The sequence below is a fragment of the Patagioenas fasciata genome, chromosome 2 (assembly GCF_037038585.1).
Source record: "Patagioenas fasciata isolate bPatFas1 chromosome 2, bPatFas1.hap1, whole genome shotgun sequence".
NCBI classification, from domain to species: Eukaryota; Metazoa; Chordata; class Aves; order Columbiformes; family Columbidae; genus Patagioenas; species Patagioenas fasciata.
Window position 1 is genome coordinate 42318192 of NC_092521.1, and position 17432 is coordinate 42335623.

Consider the following 17432-nt stretch of genomic DNA (forward strand, 5'->3'; position numbering starts at 1 on the left):
ATTTGCATCATGAATTGTAATAAGTGCCAGGAGCATCTCTTTAGTAGTCTACTCTTAACATGCTGCTTTTTCTTTTACACATGCAGTTTCACCATTTTTGCTAACCCAGGACAGCAAAATCTGAAGGATCAAAATCCGATTTTTTGTTGAGCAAGTAGTAGCACAACAGCGATAACAGTTTCACGCACACAACCACTAGTTAGACCAGACTTCTACATAAAAACGTTGAGCTGAAAGACCATCTAGCTTGCAGCCACGACATTCAGCAGGGAAACTCATTAATCTTACTTCTGAATTTCCTCAGGAGTAATGTCCGCAGACATTTGATAAAAACAGTCAGGCTTGGCAAACAAGTGTATTTGCTTGAGTCATGACAGAATTTCACACCTTCCCCTTTGCCAGACCTACTCCTATGATTTCAGCCAAGGTCATCAACCTAACAGACATACATCGTCTTTGTCTCCCTTTTCTCAGAAAGGGCCTTTCAAAAGACTCAATATGTTTTTGTTACCCCTAATCCTGTTCTTCTGTCGCATTTGTTAGTCCACTTGAAATCAGCCCAACCATCCTCATCTCACAAATAACCATACCTCAACTGTCACATAAAAAAGCTGTTGCTGTCCATAATTATTAGTTCTAAGTCACTGCGTCATGGAAATACTGAAAGGCATTGAGCTCTGGAAACAAAGATCACAACTTATAATATATTCCTAGTACTCCAAGGTATACATGCATTATGAAGTTTAACTTCATTATTTCTTGGTTCCCATTCCAGTACTCTGTACAACACCAAGGGCTTCTCTGAGAAGACCAAGCCTAATGCTGGACCACTCCAATGGCAAGTCAAAGATAGCAAGGAAGATCTGCTTTTCAACAGGCACGAAGTGAGATGGTATTTATTTAGGGTTGTGGGACTAAAAAAAATATATCAACTCTGTTTAGGAATAGTAGACCGATGAAGGCAGGACAAAGAACTCTTAAGTCCTGCAGTGGCAGTGTGAAGGTTGAAACGAAGACTGGGTGTCTGACCCGGGATTACATTTATCGACCCATTCATGCTTTTCAAAGACATGTGATAATAACACTGACAAGTATTTCTTTCCCTCAATACAGAAATGTACTAAATTTCATTTTTTACTGGTTATATATGGTGAAGACTAACCTGTTTGTACAACTGCTAGGGCTTAATTTGTCAAAATAGCTGCATTCCTGAAATACAGAGTTTTAGCATCACTATATCCATTAAACATCCCTTTATAATCTTTTCCTTCAGTTTCTACTAATCACATAAAGATGTTTAACAGGTGCATAGCCAACAAAATCACTTCAGATCTTATTTCCCCTTCATACATTCCTTCACTTTAATATGTACAATATGTATTACAAACTATTTAAAGTAACTCTTAGCGACTTCGTACAAATAAATTTCTTTACACAGACTAATGATTTATTAAAAGTAACAAGTAAGGTCTCTTTCTGCCTGTATCAGACATCTCTAGACACATTCTAGAGCATTTCTAAGATGAGCAACATGTCACAACAGGTTGAGTAACGGCGACAGGCTCAAAAGCAGTGTCTTGTCTGCTCAGTTGCACATAAACCATAGCACAGCCTTCTCTACTTGACCTGGACTGAGATATCTCTAATGTTTTCGAATACATTTTCCCTGATGAAAAAAGGTAAACACTAATACTAATATTACTGTCCCACTGAACTTTAAGAAAGTCTTTCTAAATCTCCCAAATGCAGTACTTTGGAAAAGTGCATTCCTTGAACTCAAGAGGAGTTACTTTATACAGCTGTGATGACAGTACAAATACAGAATAAAACCCAGCAGGCCTTGTACAGCTATTTATAGTGCTGGGATTTACTCTAATGGTTTCTCCCAGGTTCAGTTACTGAATTAAAGTTTTAAATTTTTTAGTGAGTAGATTGACTTTCTTTTTACTGTACCATTATATTTCCTTGACTGACAAAGTCATCGCAAACAACATATTAATTTAAAACTGCCTGTTTGATAACATCTGCTTGCTATGATGGCTTAAAACCCCTGGATTCTTTTACATTTGTTTATATATAGGCTGGCTGCACAGCCCTACGTACTGCAGCAAGTCTTCCACCTGCTGGACAAAGGCAGCACTCAGCTTCCTTAGCAGGAAACAGATGCAACAGATCTGTGAGCTACACAATGACCAAAATAAAGAAAAAAAAAAAAAAATCCAACATCAAGGTTCCCTTGTTCTTGTCTAAATGCATGAAGTAAATAAATAAAGGTGAAAATACAGCCATCTGATAGAAGGGATGCAAAGAGGTCAGGCATCTATTGCCAGGAGGACCTGTTCTGCTTTCCCAATATTCCTCTTTTAATAAACTGTTCCTACAAGATCTCTTTATTTGTACTTTTACAAAGGACTTGCATTACTTGAAATGGAAACACTACAGATCTTCTGCTTTTTTGGGATGTTCTGGATTGATAACTGCAATGCAGAGAGATTTCCCTCTTTGCCTTCTTTGTCTAGGTCAGGTTGTTGGCTACATGGAATACCACATATTCTGTGATCCTAAAGCAGCTGAGCAATTGTCAGATCCCCACGTCCTCAAGCAGATTCAGCTCTTTCAAAGCCCAAATGGGTTTTTTATCCTGTAGATTCCCATGAGGGTCCCAGCAGCGTTCTTCCCTCAGGTATCGCCTACGCCTTGAGCAAATCAAGAATGCAGACAGAGAGTCTGCAGGTATCTTTTGGTGTTATCCACTCCCCTCTAAAAGCTGCACATCATCAAGAGGGGGAAGGTTGTGAAATCGCAACTAAAGTTAAGAAAAGATAGGTTACAAAATCTTGTGGGAGTGTTCAAAATCTTAAGTGGGATTAGCAAGTATTACCAATAATGAGCTGAGGCTTAATATGGGCTATATAGTTTCTAGGTCTTGATAACAAACGATTGAGAATTTTTAGCACAGAAAAATTATACTCATATTTAACAAACAGGGCTCAGTGCTATGAAATTTATGTTCAGAAATTAAAGACCAATCAAAAGGTGCAGATGAAGCTGGTTGGGGGCCTCATATTTTATGTTGCCAAAGGTACCACAAACCAGTCATCTGCATATATATGTATATATGCACATGCACACACATGCATATAGAGATGCATATATGTATCAACTACTTTAAAGGGTCAGTTTCATAAAATTAAACATAGCTTAGTGAAACCAGTTGCAAGAAAATAGGGTTTTTTAAAGTATAATGATCCATAAATGAGCCAGTTGCTCAAGAAGCCACTGTCTGAGAGAAAAATAATTTTTAAAGCAAGTAAAATTATATAGAAGGAAACTAACGACAGTCATAAAAAACAGCAGTAGAAGAACTGTGATAAGAAAAGACTGATAATTGATTTCAAGTAAATCTAAGAATAAAGGCTATTACTATAAATTCTCAGTGATAATGTCATCACAGCAGAAATGAGCCATGAACAGTTTGCTAACTTGTTTTATACACAGATAGTCAGATGCAGTCATACCACAAGGTTGATGAAATTCTGTTTTATTTCAGTGGTAACAAAGGAGGCTTCTAGAAAAAGGTTACTGGAGTCAGATATTTTTTGATCAACAGGTTGGGACCATGAGTTAGAAAAACAAGTGGCAGAGGAACTCTGAAGAATGTTTCACAATTTTCAGGTCAAAGAATGCTGTGAAAGATTCAGGACACTGAACGGAAGTCAGTCTGTGTTACTATCAACAAATATAATTGAGATAACTTCAATACTATAGGTCCTGTCAATGTCTTAAAAATTCTGGATAAAATTAAGCAGTGCCTGCAGCAGGACTCAGTCAATAAAAATGCTAAGAATGGTAACTACATGCTAATTTATCTGTGTTTACATTAGAACATGGCAACTGGTTTGATAGATTTTTGTGATGGTATTACAAGTCCAGCTGATAATAACAAATAGTGTCAGTGCAACAGATTCAGATCATCAAACAAAGGCACTTTCATACCTGCTCCACTCATGTCAAAGGCCAGGCTGCCCATGTAATTCCCATCTGAAAGTGGTGGCACATGCTTATAAGCAGGATACTGCTCATTGCTGGACTAACACAGCCACACAGTATCTGGAAATAAGCTGTGTTTTTAATGGGATTCCATAGGATCAGTTCTTATCTCCTCCAACTTAACACTTCTGAAAGAAAACAAAGTCATTACAGAAGACGTGAAGGCTCAGGAAAAGGCAAATACCAGAAAGCATAGAGTTCACTGATACAGAGCAATCAGGATCACATGGTAACGTGGACACAAGCAATCCCAATACATTTTAAGATAAGCAAATGTAAAGTTATGCATAGGAACAAAGACACTGACTTCTGCTCTGGTAATCAGAAACACTGAAAAGCATCATCAAATAAACATTTATTTTTAGAGAATTCTGTGTTCAGAAGGGCTACTGTGATTCTGGGACATTTAAAAAGCAGAATATGAAGCCAGAACAGAAAATAGGAGCACAGGAGTTCCATTATCTCTGTATTTGGCAATTCTGCATCTTTTTTAGAAAAGAATAACCCATTTTCAAGCTAATATGTTAAAAAGAACATTGATCCACTACAATGACATCAAAGACGAGTACAGGAATTACTCAGAGGTTTGATCATGCAGAATTCCAGGTCTTCTCGGCTTAACAGAGAAAAGCTGAAGCAATGATTTGATCACAGTCTTTAAGTACCCAGATGGAAAACACTGGCACTACAACATTTTTTTTCAGGCTAGTAGCTAGATACAGCAAAGTCCGATGCCTGGAAGTTTAAGCAAATATTCAGCTGAAGCCAAATATTCAGAAGAAATAGGACATAAATGTTAATAATGATATTACTTACCCATGAGTTAAAACTACTTTTTCCAGTGTTGAAGAGTAAATATGTAAAACTTATCCTGAATACTGAAGTAATATATACAAAAAATTGATGCACTTATATAAAACATTAGTACCTTGTATCATGTATTATTCAATTCTGTGTTAGTATAATTTTCACTACAGGACAGTTTTAAAACTACTATTAGATTAATGGTATCACAAGGTATTATACTTAATTATCAAATACAGAAAGTTGGCCTATTTTATTAAAATAGACAAACAGTAATAGTATTTGTAACAAAATAAATGGATTCAAGATGCAAATGACTAGATAAGGTCTCTGTCAAGGTACAGTTCAATTTTTGAGCAGAGACTAATAACAATGTCAGACAGTTGATTGTTTTTGCTTAGACTTGCAGAATAAACCATCCTCAACCATAGACAAGATCTAGAAAATAATACTTCCAAAATTCTTAGAATAAAATTATTGAGAAAGCTTACATAAAACTTTTGGGAAGATAACAAGTAATGTAATTAGATAAACATCCTGATTTACACAGAAAAAACTCTCAATACTTCATTTGCAGAAAGAAAATTAAATATCTAAACTATTTTCATATCTCTTAATGTATCAACATACATGCATTGGATGCATTGAAATGCTATTTATTGGGAATGATTTGCATCAATTTGTAAATCCCAAATTAAAGCCCAAACAAATAGGTTAAAATTAAAATATCGTTCCTGTCCTCAAAGATCAATTGTTTGGCCTTTTTTAAACTTCCTGTTTTGCTATATAGGAACTCTTCTTTATCACACTCGATTCACAGAACATGCTATTATTGTTTTGCTTTGCTTTACTCCTCATCAGCAAAAAACTGCTGCACCTGAACAAGACACTAAACCCTTTTTCCATGCGTGTTTTCTCACAGAATAAACTGACATCAGTAGATTGTTTTCTTTTAACCCTGACACCCCCCTGACCTATTTTTGAAACAAATTTTATTTTAGGATGTCCTGACTCTGATACTAAATTGGAAACCCTGGTGTGAATTTTATAGAACACTGTTTCCTTTTATAGAGGATGTTCACAGCTAATCTGTCATCTACAGGGCAGGCAGAGGCCAGAAGGCTAGGAAACCAAGACAGGTGGCCTAGCAGGAGCCTGAAACCTAAACTCTTTCGGCATTTTGTGCTAAATGAAATTTCAAGGAATCTGAGCATTTTCTCACCATATTTTGTTTTAATAACACAATTTAAAAAAAAAAAAAAAAAAGTCTGTAACAGAATATGCAAACATTGATGAGAAAAACTTTCTTGCAGAACAGTTCTTCCCCCCAGATAAAGATGGGCAGCAAATTCCCCATTTCCTACAGATCTTTTCACAAGAAGTTATGCCAGGAAATGAAGAATCCAGGTTTGTTCAGGCTACCTTCAACCTGGCTCTGCAAACACCTACTTGTGTTTCTATGTTTTCAACATGTTTTTTAAAAATGTATTTACATTAAGTCAGTCAGTGATGCCAAACCTCCCTCATAATATTGTTTTAATAACACAATTGAATACAATTGTTAATCTATTATGTGTCATTTTCCCATGATTAAGAACATGTTAGCTATTAGTTTTGTACATTGCCATCTGACTCAATGTAAATGCAGTACCTGGCAGCATCATCACCAAAGCAGCCATAAACTGAAGGTCTTTGATTCCTCCCTTTCCATAGCACATCTCCATTAGACACACCCTATGTAGTAACACCTCCTTACATCGTGACAGACAGAAAACAAAACATAGTTTGTCCTTGTGCAGACAAGATAGCTTGAAGATATGGGACCTAAGTCTGCAGGAGCGACCTTGAGCCAAGAGCAGCAGCAGAGAGAAATGGGTTACATCAGTCCACATGGAGTGACTGTGCTGAGATTGTATTTAACTCCCTAAGATAGTTCACTTAGGCAACAGTCAAGAATGGGATTTCTGCTGAGCCCCACAGTGTCCAATGTACATATCACACAAATTATGCTCCCAACACACAAATTTGCTCCAACTCGAACAAAAAGATATGAAGTAGCAGCAAATCCTACTTCAGATTTAAAATAACACGTAAGTCAGGCAGCTCAACACTTGCAAATCTACTGCATCCATAGCCTCAAACAGCAGTTCAATGAAGCATTTGAGGGTTTTCCCACAACCCATTAGAATAGCATAGAACACCCAAATATGCTCCAGCAGCACATTTGCTCCTTCTCTTTCACATCAGCCTTCCATTATACTAAAAGGTCTTTATTTGGGTGCCAAATTTGTCTTCGAAGACACCCGTTAGCAAGTCTTCACAGAAAAATTCCTCCTGAAGGCAGTGCTTTACAGACAAGCAGCACCTTCTAACTTGCTTAACAGCTGTGCTGACCTCCAATCTGAAGGAAGAGATGCTGCTAAAGATACAACCCAGAATAGTTAACTTCCTGAAAAAATTTCCCATTTTGAACACAGTTCTACTGTTTTGTACTGTTATGATAGTAAAGGCAGACACCAATCTAGTATTTGGAGAAGGGGCTTGTAAAGCATAGAAAGAAAGTACAAATGTCTGTGTCTACATGTATCTCTGCAAATGTGATGGAAATATCTGAGATGTCAGGAAAATAATTGCTGCTACACAAAATAACTGTTCATCTGAATTACAGTGTTTCCATTTATTACCTTCAATATATAGACTACTTTACTAAAAAGCATACACACTGCAGACAAATAACAGAGAAATGAGATAATATGTATCTTTTGAGACAATTCCTGGGGTTTTGTTCCTGGTAATTCCTCTGTCTTCCTAGACATGTAAGATAAACATAGCTAAACTGACTTCAGCATTTCATGGTTTATAGCCCACGGTTCCAAAGTTGCATGCACGGAGAACAGATACCAAGAACAAAACAGACAAACAAAAGCATTTTTACCTACCGCATTTTTTTACACTATGCTACCTCTCAGCAGTTTCTCACAGGAGTGTCTTTTATTCATGGAAGGATTACATTATTTAATTTTTCATTTTAGACTTCTCCTAATAACAGCAAATACAACGTCTGGCAGAGATGGAAGACAAACTTTATTGACTTAAGAACCATGATGCTTTATCCATAAATACTGAACTAATAACCTCTTCCACTGTCCCTCCTCCAAGTGGCCCCATAATCATTTTCTGCACAAACTTCCTCATCTCTTCTTTAAGGTAAAAGTAATAGTTATACTAATTAGAAGATTCTGCAGGGATTCCAGATTTTCTGTTTGCTGTACTGGGGATGTCCTATTTTATGTGTTATATATGTTATCTAGAAATATGTTTTTAAACTAATTAAATATGATTTGTCAGCAATTACACCCTTATTTTGGATTAGCATGTCCTTTGTTAATTAAATAGTCCTCTAATACAATCTTGCCAAGTATTTCAGCTCTGGAGCTTGTGAGCCCCTAAGCTATCATCAGCTCCACAAGTTCCTTAATTTACACCTACTGAGATAGGATCAGCAGACTTGGGCTTGTTTAAACAAAAATTTCTGTTTGGACTGCAGACTGAACCTGCCTACCCATGGGCATACAGGTCAGGATAAACAGCCACCATAGGTGGCCACTCTCCAAATGAAAAAGTTACAGAAAGTTGGCTGTACAGATAAAAGAAAATAAATGAAGGCATGGTAGAAGTATTTGCATTTGCTGTATTTCAAACAATACAAAACTAATTTTGTTAAATCCAGTGTTAAGCTCCCATAAGCATTATAAAGCTCTTTAAAGCATTGTAATAACATGTGTGTCTATGTGAGAACAGTTGTACATAGACCAAAGCTTTCAAAACTGACTAGCATTTGTTAACCTATTTGTATCAATTTAATGACTCGCTTTCAGGAAACCAAGTGTTCATTTTTGAGAAAAACAAATCAGACAAAATAATTTCCACATATATATGGCATCAATGCTCTTAGAAGTATTTTAAAATTAATAGAAACTTTATTTTCAGTTTTCTTATTAATAAGTTTTAACTTGAAGATTAGTTTTCAATGAATCTTTCTAGTAGGAAGAATCAAAAAGTATATTGTTCATGAATTATGGAAAAACAAAACAAAACCTTAATACTGTCTTTAAAACAATAAAACAATCAAGGAAAAAAAAAATCAGAAAATAACTTTGTTTTAGAAATGAAAGAAGAAGTCAAGTATCATAAAGTCAGATTTCCAACTAAAGAAATCTGCATTAAGTAAAACCTTACATCATATCATCACCTCTCATGCAAAGCATTTCTCATGGAAACAACTACGTTAATCCAACCTAAGATGTTTTGATTACTCTAAAGAAAATGTAATCCTGACGTACATTTCCTGCAAACTTAAATATTCCATTGTGACTGACTATGTCGGATACTTGATTATATTATTGTTTTTCCTAATACGAAACAACTACCATGTTTGATTTAGAGATTTGCTCCCTACTGCAATGTATTTTAGTAAAGTGAGCAAATAGGAACATAACATGATAACCCAGCTACGTGAAAGGTTAAAATCAACAATTACAAAGCTTTTAGTTGTGAAAAGAACCAGTAAATCTGAGGCAAGCCAATAACATCTCCTTCTATTTTCTCACCAATTAAGATCCTCTTTCCTACTCTGAGGTACGCGTAGGTTATGAGATGTGTGTGTGTTTTTAGGATTAGCCATGTTCATGGCAATACAATCACCTTGGGGAACTGGGAAGAGTTTTGCACAGGTCGAGTCTAGCTTTTCCATGTTCCATTTCTCCTGTCACAAAATACTACAGAGCCATTTGATTTCCACAGACTGCTGGCTGAACATTCAACTACAGCAATAATTATGATTCATGGCTAGAGTGTATCAGACAAGGTCAGTGTCTCTGGCTCTAATATATACTAAATTGAATGACTTACCAGAAGTCATGTCCGTTTCTCAGTCTACTCACTAGGCATGACTATGGAAAAATTCACAGACACAGTGGGATAGAGTCAAGACAAACATCCACAATGTGCAAGCTGTATCAGCAGTGGAAAACAGTTCCAGGACCATCATGTTTTTTCCTGCAATTCGATAATTATTTTTCTTTATAAAGATCTGTTACTGCAGTGGTCCTATAACCACAAGAAATAGTGTGGCCAGCAGGACAAAGGAAGTGATCGTCCCCGTCTACTCAGCACTGGTGAAGCCACACCTTGAATCCTGTGTTCGGTTTTGGGCCCCTCACTACAAGAAAGACATTGAGGTGCTGGAGAGAGTTTTGAGAAAGGCAACAAAGCTGATGAGGGGTCTGGAGTACAAGTCTGATGAGGAGCAGCTGAGGGAACTGGGGCTGTTTAGCTTGGAGAAAAGGAGCCTGAGGGGAGACCTTACCACTGTCTGCAACTACCTGAAAGGAGGTTGTAGTATGGAGAGTGTTTGGCTCTTCTCTCAAGTAACAAGTGACAGGACAAGAGGAAATGGCTTCAACTTGTGCCAGGGGAGGTTTAGATTGGGTATTAAGAAAAATTTCTTCACAGGCAGGGTTGTCAGGCACTGGAACAGGGAAGTGGTTGAGTCACCATCCCTGGAGGTGTTTAAAAGACAAAAGACGTGCAGATGAGGTTCTTAAGGACATGGTTTAGTGGTGGGCTTGGAAGTGTTAGATTTACAGTTGGACTCAATGATGTTAAAGGTCTTTTCCAACCTATATAATTCTATGATTCTATGACTCTAAGGACATGCCCTTCTCTGTTCAACAGCTACCACTTTGCTATTAAGGAACTCTCCACAAGAGATCAACAGTGGAAGTACCATGTACTTCATTTAACAGGAACTAAATCCTAAAAAAATTATTAAAAAAAAAAAAAAATCCAGGTAGGCTGCAGTGGAAAAAAATATGAAAGGTGATTTTTTTATATTTACATACACTCCTTTCCACTGTAATGCTAGCAGAAAACTGCAGTCTTGTGATACTTCATTTTGCTCCCTGAAGTTTCCAAATACCATAACTCATCCTAACTAGGTATGAACTGAATATTATTCTCCCTTCACTTAAACCTCTGACTCCTCTACACGCTTATTGCAGTCACCTGTTATGGCTGGTCTCTTAATTACAATCTTTCTGAAGTGGGAGGACCTTTATATCATGTTTGATTACACAGTATCTAGTGTGAGGCTGTCATTCAGTTGTCCTTTACCACAATGCAGATGATAATCTTAAAACAATTAGCCGCATTAGATGAGTAAAGTATAAAATCCAAGCCAATTTTCTTCAGACAATTTTCCACTTTCTGTACAAGATCGAATATAAATTCAGAATCTGATCTTTGCTTTAGAAAAATTTTCACTTCAAATTTGCAGAAATGGCCATGCAGTAGATGACCCTAGCTTTCTGACCACACTTTACAGAGATGGGTGAGTTTAGGTACTCTCTAAGGACAAGGTGTGGCCCTGAATGCACAATTCCTCATACTGATTAAAATATTGATATAAAAATAATAATAAAAATGAAAATACTAGTACAAAATGGAGTCATATGGAGCGTATGCTGCAAGAACAGATGATAGTGATTCAGCAGCATGTGGCTCTCCCTGTGAAATACTTTGTGAATTATTTAATAAACTAATTTCCATAAAATTACACATCACCTCATGAACAACACAATAGATTCTCTACCACTGGCAAATGTAGGTGCCTGCTCCTGAACAGATATTCTGAGTATGGAGAAGAATGTGTGAGGATGGATGAAATGTAGAAGACGTCTGAGGGGGCTGAGTAGCTCCAATTAATTTAGAGGTAGAATTGAAAAGGGAGGCAGTAGAGTCACCTGCTGTAGAGCTGAGTGAGGGGAATGTCTGTGAGAAGCCAATGGATAGGAATTCTCTGTGGTGCTCAGGTGCTGCACCAAGTTCCATATCTGTCCTGCACAGTCTGTTGCAAACTGTCGCCTTGCTGCTGGGATCCAACTCAAGAAACGAGAGAGAGCGGCTCTACTGTCATACCCTGTTAACGTATTTTGAGGACTACATGCTGTTTTGTTGAAAAAGGAAAATATCAAAATGCATGTTATGACAGTCTCTGAAACAGTCTGTTCACATTTTTCATATTTTATATAGTGAAAGCAAATGCTTATATTTAGTACAAAACCATTTGCGTTGAAAACACTACTAAAATGCTTTTTACGGTACTTCATTGGTGTTGGGGGAAATACACTGAGATAAATAATTTTGCCTTGTGGCCAAGGAGAACAGCTGATCACCATCCTTTCATTTGTGAAATCCTTGTACCCACCTCTACCTTATCTCTATCTTTCTTTAAGTGTGGTGTGCAGACATGGATGCAGTACTCACCTGAGGTCTCATGGCTACTTCATATAGTGAAATAATTAATTCTCGGGTGTCACACATGTTCTTCATGCTTGTCAAGATGACCTCTGTTTTTTTCACAGCATCTTTGTTGACCCAGATCATTAGGATTGTGTTCAGAAAAGAAAGAGACTAAGGTAATGTATTTTATTTTACACTGCAGGGGACTAGGAATGTAACCGTAGTCTGTTATCATGTCTTAGCTGAGGTGCAGTAACTCCCCACTAAGAAACAGCAACTGCTTGAACTATTCTGACTGAATACTTTATAACTCACAGTACTGTTAGCTAAGTGGCTTGGTTCATGTGACACTCCTGACTTAAGATTTTCCCCCTTCTTTTTTTTAGCAGCATTAATATAGTCAGTGATTCTTTTCTATATATTTGCACATTTATTAATTGTGCTTTTCTTAATTTAATTTCTCCTTGTTGATCTTGGGCTACTTCTCCAAATTACCACAGGAATTTTAACATCTACTTTTATCCTTTATAATGTTTGCAGCCCTTCTCAGGATGATAACATCCAGAAATTTTAAGTATAGTCTAGATTCCCCGGATTCATTATTAAAATAAAGAAATGGGTCTGTCTAAAGATTCCACCTAAAATAATTTTTTAATTTATAAGTGAAGGCACTGATAACTGTTCTTAACTGTGATTTAATCTGGAACACATCTCCTCAATTTAAGAGAAAGTAACATATAACAACAACGAAAGTTCTACTATTGTCAAGCTATATCTATTACTTTTTCCTGATACACTCAAATACTTACTCTGCTAAAGCAGGAAATCATGTTGAATTTACAAAATTTCTTCCCGAACAATCTGTTTGCTTTCTTTAATTTCTTTATCCTCTCACTACTTGTAACGTAATATTGTTTATTTAGGTATCTTTCTGGTTATCAAAGTTAGGCCAAATGATTGATTTGCAACCCTCCAGGTCAGACTTTCCTTAAGAAAAATACTATGTTTGTCCTTTTGCATTCCAGGGAATCTTCCTCATGACCGTGAAACAAGATGTCATGATTACTTTCATTAAGTTACCTTCAGTTTTTGGATTTTCCACCATCAGCCTCCACCAGCTCCAACATCTTTTGGAGATAACTGTCACTTTTGGAAAATGTACTATACCTATCAGTATAAAATTATTGGTTTAAAAGTCTAATACAGACAAAAGCTTTCCCACTTGAATAATTTTCCCCCTCAGTTCTTGACTACTGTTATTTTTTCCATTAGTTGTCCTTTCTCAGTGCTTTGTATTTAAGATGCTATAAATACAGTACAATGCTGAGGATAGTCTCCTTGCTTTTGTTGCAAGAGTAGGGAAAATATGTTTGACAAATGAGCTTTCCAAGATGTGACACTCAGTTAAAACTGACACTGTTTGCCTTCCTGCTATCAAGGATAACGGAGATCAATTTTGGAAATCAGTTTCTTTTGCTTTAAAGTAAATCATAAGAACTCACAGAGGTTACAGATATTGGAAAATATCTGTAATTCCTGGATATTACTGCAGTTCTTATTTAGGAAGTATGAAGAATCAAGTTAAGGTGGTTTGTTTATATGGGACGTCACAACATTCTTATTGTTATTCATCACTTGGCACAAAGGGAAGCTTGGAGTATTTCCAGACAATCTACAAACTGGAGTAATCTCACATAATACTTGAGACAGGTGAAGAGGTAACATCAGAAATGGGATTTTGTGCAGCTTAGTTAGATACACTCCCAGGTGTTAACCTAAGAACACTTCAGGTCTGTGATAAATTAATAATAATCATCATCATAACAGTACTTATGCTGCATGAACAATTGCATTCTCCAGCCAAGACCCAGCTCTCAACCAAAGTGCTGCTCCACAAGGATGCAACTCTTTAACAGATCCTACGTCATATCAGCTAGTCTTGTGTTACTGTCTTGAACACCCCTAGGTCTTCTCTAACGGTATCAGACCCTTAAGTTTAGGCAAGCATAACATTATTTGGACGGTCATAAAATCCATTGATGAAGAATATGTTGAAAACCCTGAGACAGTATTTCTCAGGCTGCAGGTAGGAACATAGAGGTGAAGATTCTCGAAACCATGAAGTAAAATGAATAGAATGTTTTCAGATTCTTGAAAAAGTATGTGAAAAGTTTAGTACATATCACAATATATATTTGCCCATAAAGTCAGTTTCTTAAGCTTCTTGCTGTGAAACAGGAATACAATTTCACATGTGATACAAGATCATAATGAATAGTCTGTTGGGTTTTCTTTGAGATCTCTAAACTCAGTAAAATACAAAAATGTTCAAATTGACAAGAAAAAAAAAATCGATAAACTAGAAAGATTCTCTAATAACTTCATAACTTGTTATGGTTACAGATCATCAACACCACATTTCAGACTCCAAACCAAAAAAGGAGTGTCATTAATAGCAGCATCCCTGTTACAGAGATGAGCAATAATCTCGTTGTGCAAGTTGAAAACTAAAATGAAAGGCAAGTTGCTTGTCACTACCAACATTTTCTGAAGGTATTGAATGGTAAAGCAAATGATGCAGGAAGCAGAGAGCAGTGAAGGAACCAGCAGCCTTTCCCTGAGGAAGAGGAGATTGCTCAGTTGCCAGGCTGCAGAGGTGTGGAACAGTGTTGGTTACACTGCAGGAAGAATCCTGGGAATTTCTACTATTTCACTTAAGGGAAATTTCTGATCTCAGATATCCTGCCAGCCACACTTGCCATCAGCAGATCACAAGCAAAGAAGACTAAAAGCAGCCAATGCTTTTCTTCTATAAAATAAATTCTTAGCAGTAGTATTATAGTGTTATTTAAGGTGAAAAGCTATAGTATTACACAAATCCAAGCTAAAGCACAATAAACAAATTGATTCCAGATTATGAAGGGCAGCTAGCTGTCCTGTTGAAGTTTAGGATTTGTGTAGTTATTTCTGAAATATTCAGGTCATGTACAAACAACAAATTATATGAAGGCCATTTGGAAACTGTAAAATGAAAATTCTTGCCTGAGGATGTGTGTTGTAGCCAGGGAATGTTACACAAATAGAGGAAATAGCACAATTATTCCAAGGTTGTCAGGCAACAGAACAAGCCTGAACATGCTCTATTGTGTAGGCAGTAGGCAGCTTCTCTGCAGCAGTAAACCTCTACTGACTAAGCCATTAACAGAACGCATATTTTGATAGCAATAAGTAGTCATTCTGAGTTCCTTCACATATACATACAAATAGCCCATCCTGACTGGCAGACGCATTAAGGTTGTTAGGAATACAAGAATATTCACGTGCAAGTTACCTCTAAAGAGTTTTGGTTTTCTGTCACATCAGATTTCTCAGATTCTGCTAAAACTAGAGAATTATCTATAAATACAAGTAAGTGATTTTGCCCTCTGTTTCTAAACACAGATTACATACAAGACATTGCAACTTTTTTTCATGAAGTATAGAGATGAAGATTATGCTACTACAAATTGTTACCAAGTGTTTATTTATCTTTTCTCAGCCACCTGGTGGTCACGTTCCCCAGTGAGACTCCCCCTGAAGGCAGGCAGCATGGCCGCTCACATCAACAGGAAAATTATACAATAGGTGAGTCGTGAATTCTGTTCTGCCTTTTTAAGAGGATCAAACTTTGAAGCCAAATTAGTAACGGTAATTGTAACTCTAGAGAAAGCTGTGAAGTGCTGTACTTTTGTAATTCCAGTGGTGGGCTACAAAAATGATTGGGGGCCTAGAGAACCTTTTCTATGACTAGAGACTGAGAGAACTGGGTCTGTTCAGCCCAGAGAAGAGAAGGTTGAGAGGGGACCTCATAAATGTTTATAAATATCTCAAGCGTGGATGTCAAGAAGATGGGACCAGACTCCTTTCAGTGGTAGCCAACGATAGGATGAGGGGCAACAGGCACAGACTGAAGCATGGGAGGTTCCATCTGAATATGAGGAGGAACTTATTTACTTTGACAGAGTGACAGAGCACTGGAACAGGCTGTCCAGAGAGGTTTGGAGACTTCTTCTCTGGACACTTTCAAGACCCACCTGGATACATTCCTGTGTGATCTGCTCTAGGTGAACCTGCTTTAGCAGATGAGTTAGACTAGATGATCTCCAGGGGTCCCTTCCAATCCCAACCATTCTGTGATTCTGTGATTCTATAATTCTGGGATTAGAAGCAGAAGGAAGTGCTGTATAGACTCAGACCCTCCACAGCATTTAGCTGCTTTTCTGGCTGTTCAGTCAACAATGATGTGCTGAAAGCTACCACGCAGATGCCACCTGAAGACTTGCATTTCTACCATAAGCCAGAAAGCTCACAGTATTGATATTGCACTCAACACAGACAAGTTGCTCCAGCTATGGTTCCACAGACGCTACTCTCAGAGCAAAACTAGACCAAACCCAAAAACTAAGAATTTAACTTGGATCAGTGTTATTGATTTAATTGCCATGAAAAATGTTTGTAGAACTACAACCTCAGATTTGTCACTCAAGACAAAGTTCTGACGCAGGATTCTCAACCTGAGTGTTTTCCTCTAGTAGCAGTGGTGCTCTGAGCTTGATCTCCTTGATGCAAATTTTTGTTTAGCTCTTTTACTTTCTGTCTTGTCAAGGATCTCAAATTTCAAAAGAAAACATTTGACTGAGTGACAGGATGTTTGGGAAATTGTCTGTCCTGAGATCAAATCCATCTGGATGAAATTTTCAGGAGTTTTGGAATACAAAGCCCATTTCTTTACCTCTTCCAACCAGAACAGACTGTAAATTACTCAAGCACAGACTATACTGAACAGACTCTCAGTGACTACATAAATAAGCCAGCCCACTTGGCACAATGAACCCCTCTGGGTTAAGGCAGCTATCCTCCAACATTAATGACACAGAGTACAGGTGATGCTACACTTGCTGGCAAGTTCGTAAGGAATGTTTTAGGTGCTGTAGTTGGAAATCAGCCTCTTCTCACATGGATGAGATACAACTATTCTCTCTGAGATTCCTTGCGGGATGCTAAGAAAAGGCTGAAGGAGTAGTAGATCTTTTTTCAGGCACTTTGATTTATAGCAACAAAATAAGAGCCTTGTTATTTTTCACATCTCCTGTGGCAATTTCCAGACTATATATCAGTAGGTATAAAACACCAGGTTATTCCCTGAGACATTATCCTGACCTCTTCAGGAACAGTAGAATAGATCTTATCTTTTTTGCATCAGCTTTGGAGGTGGGTTTCTCATTCTGCTTTCTAAG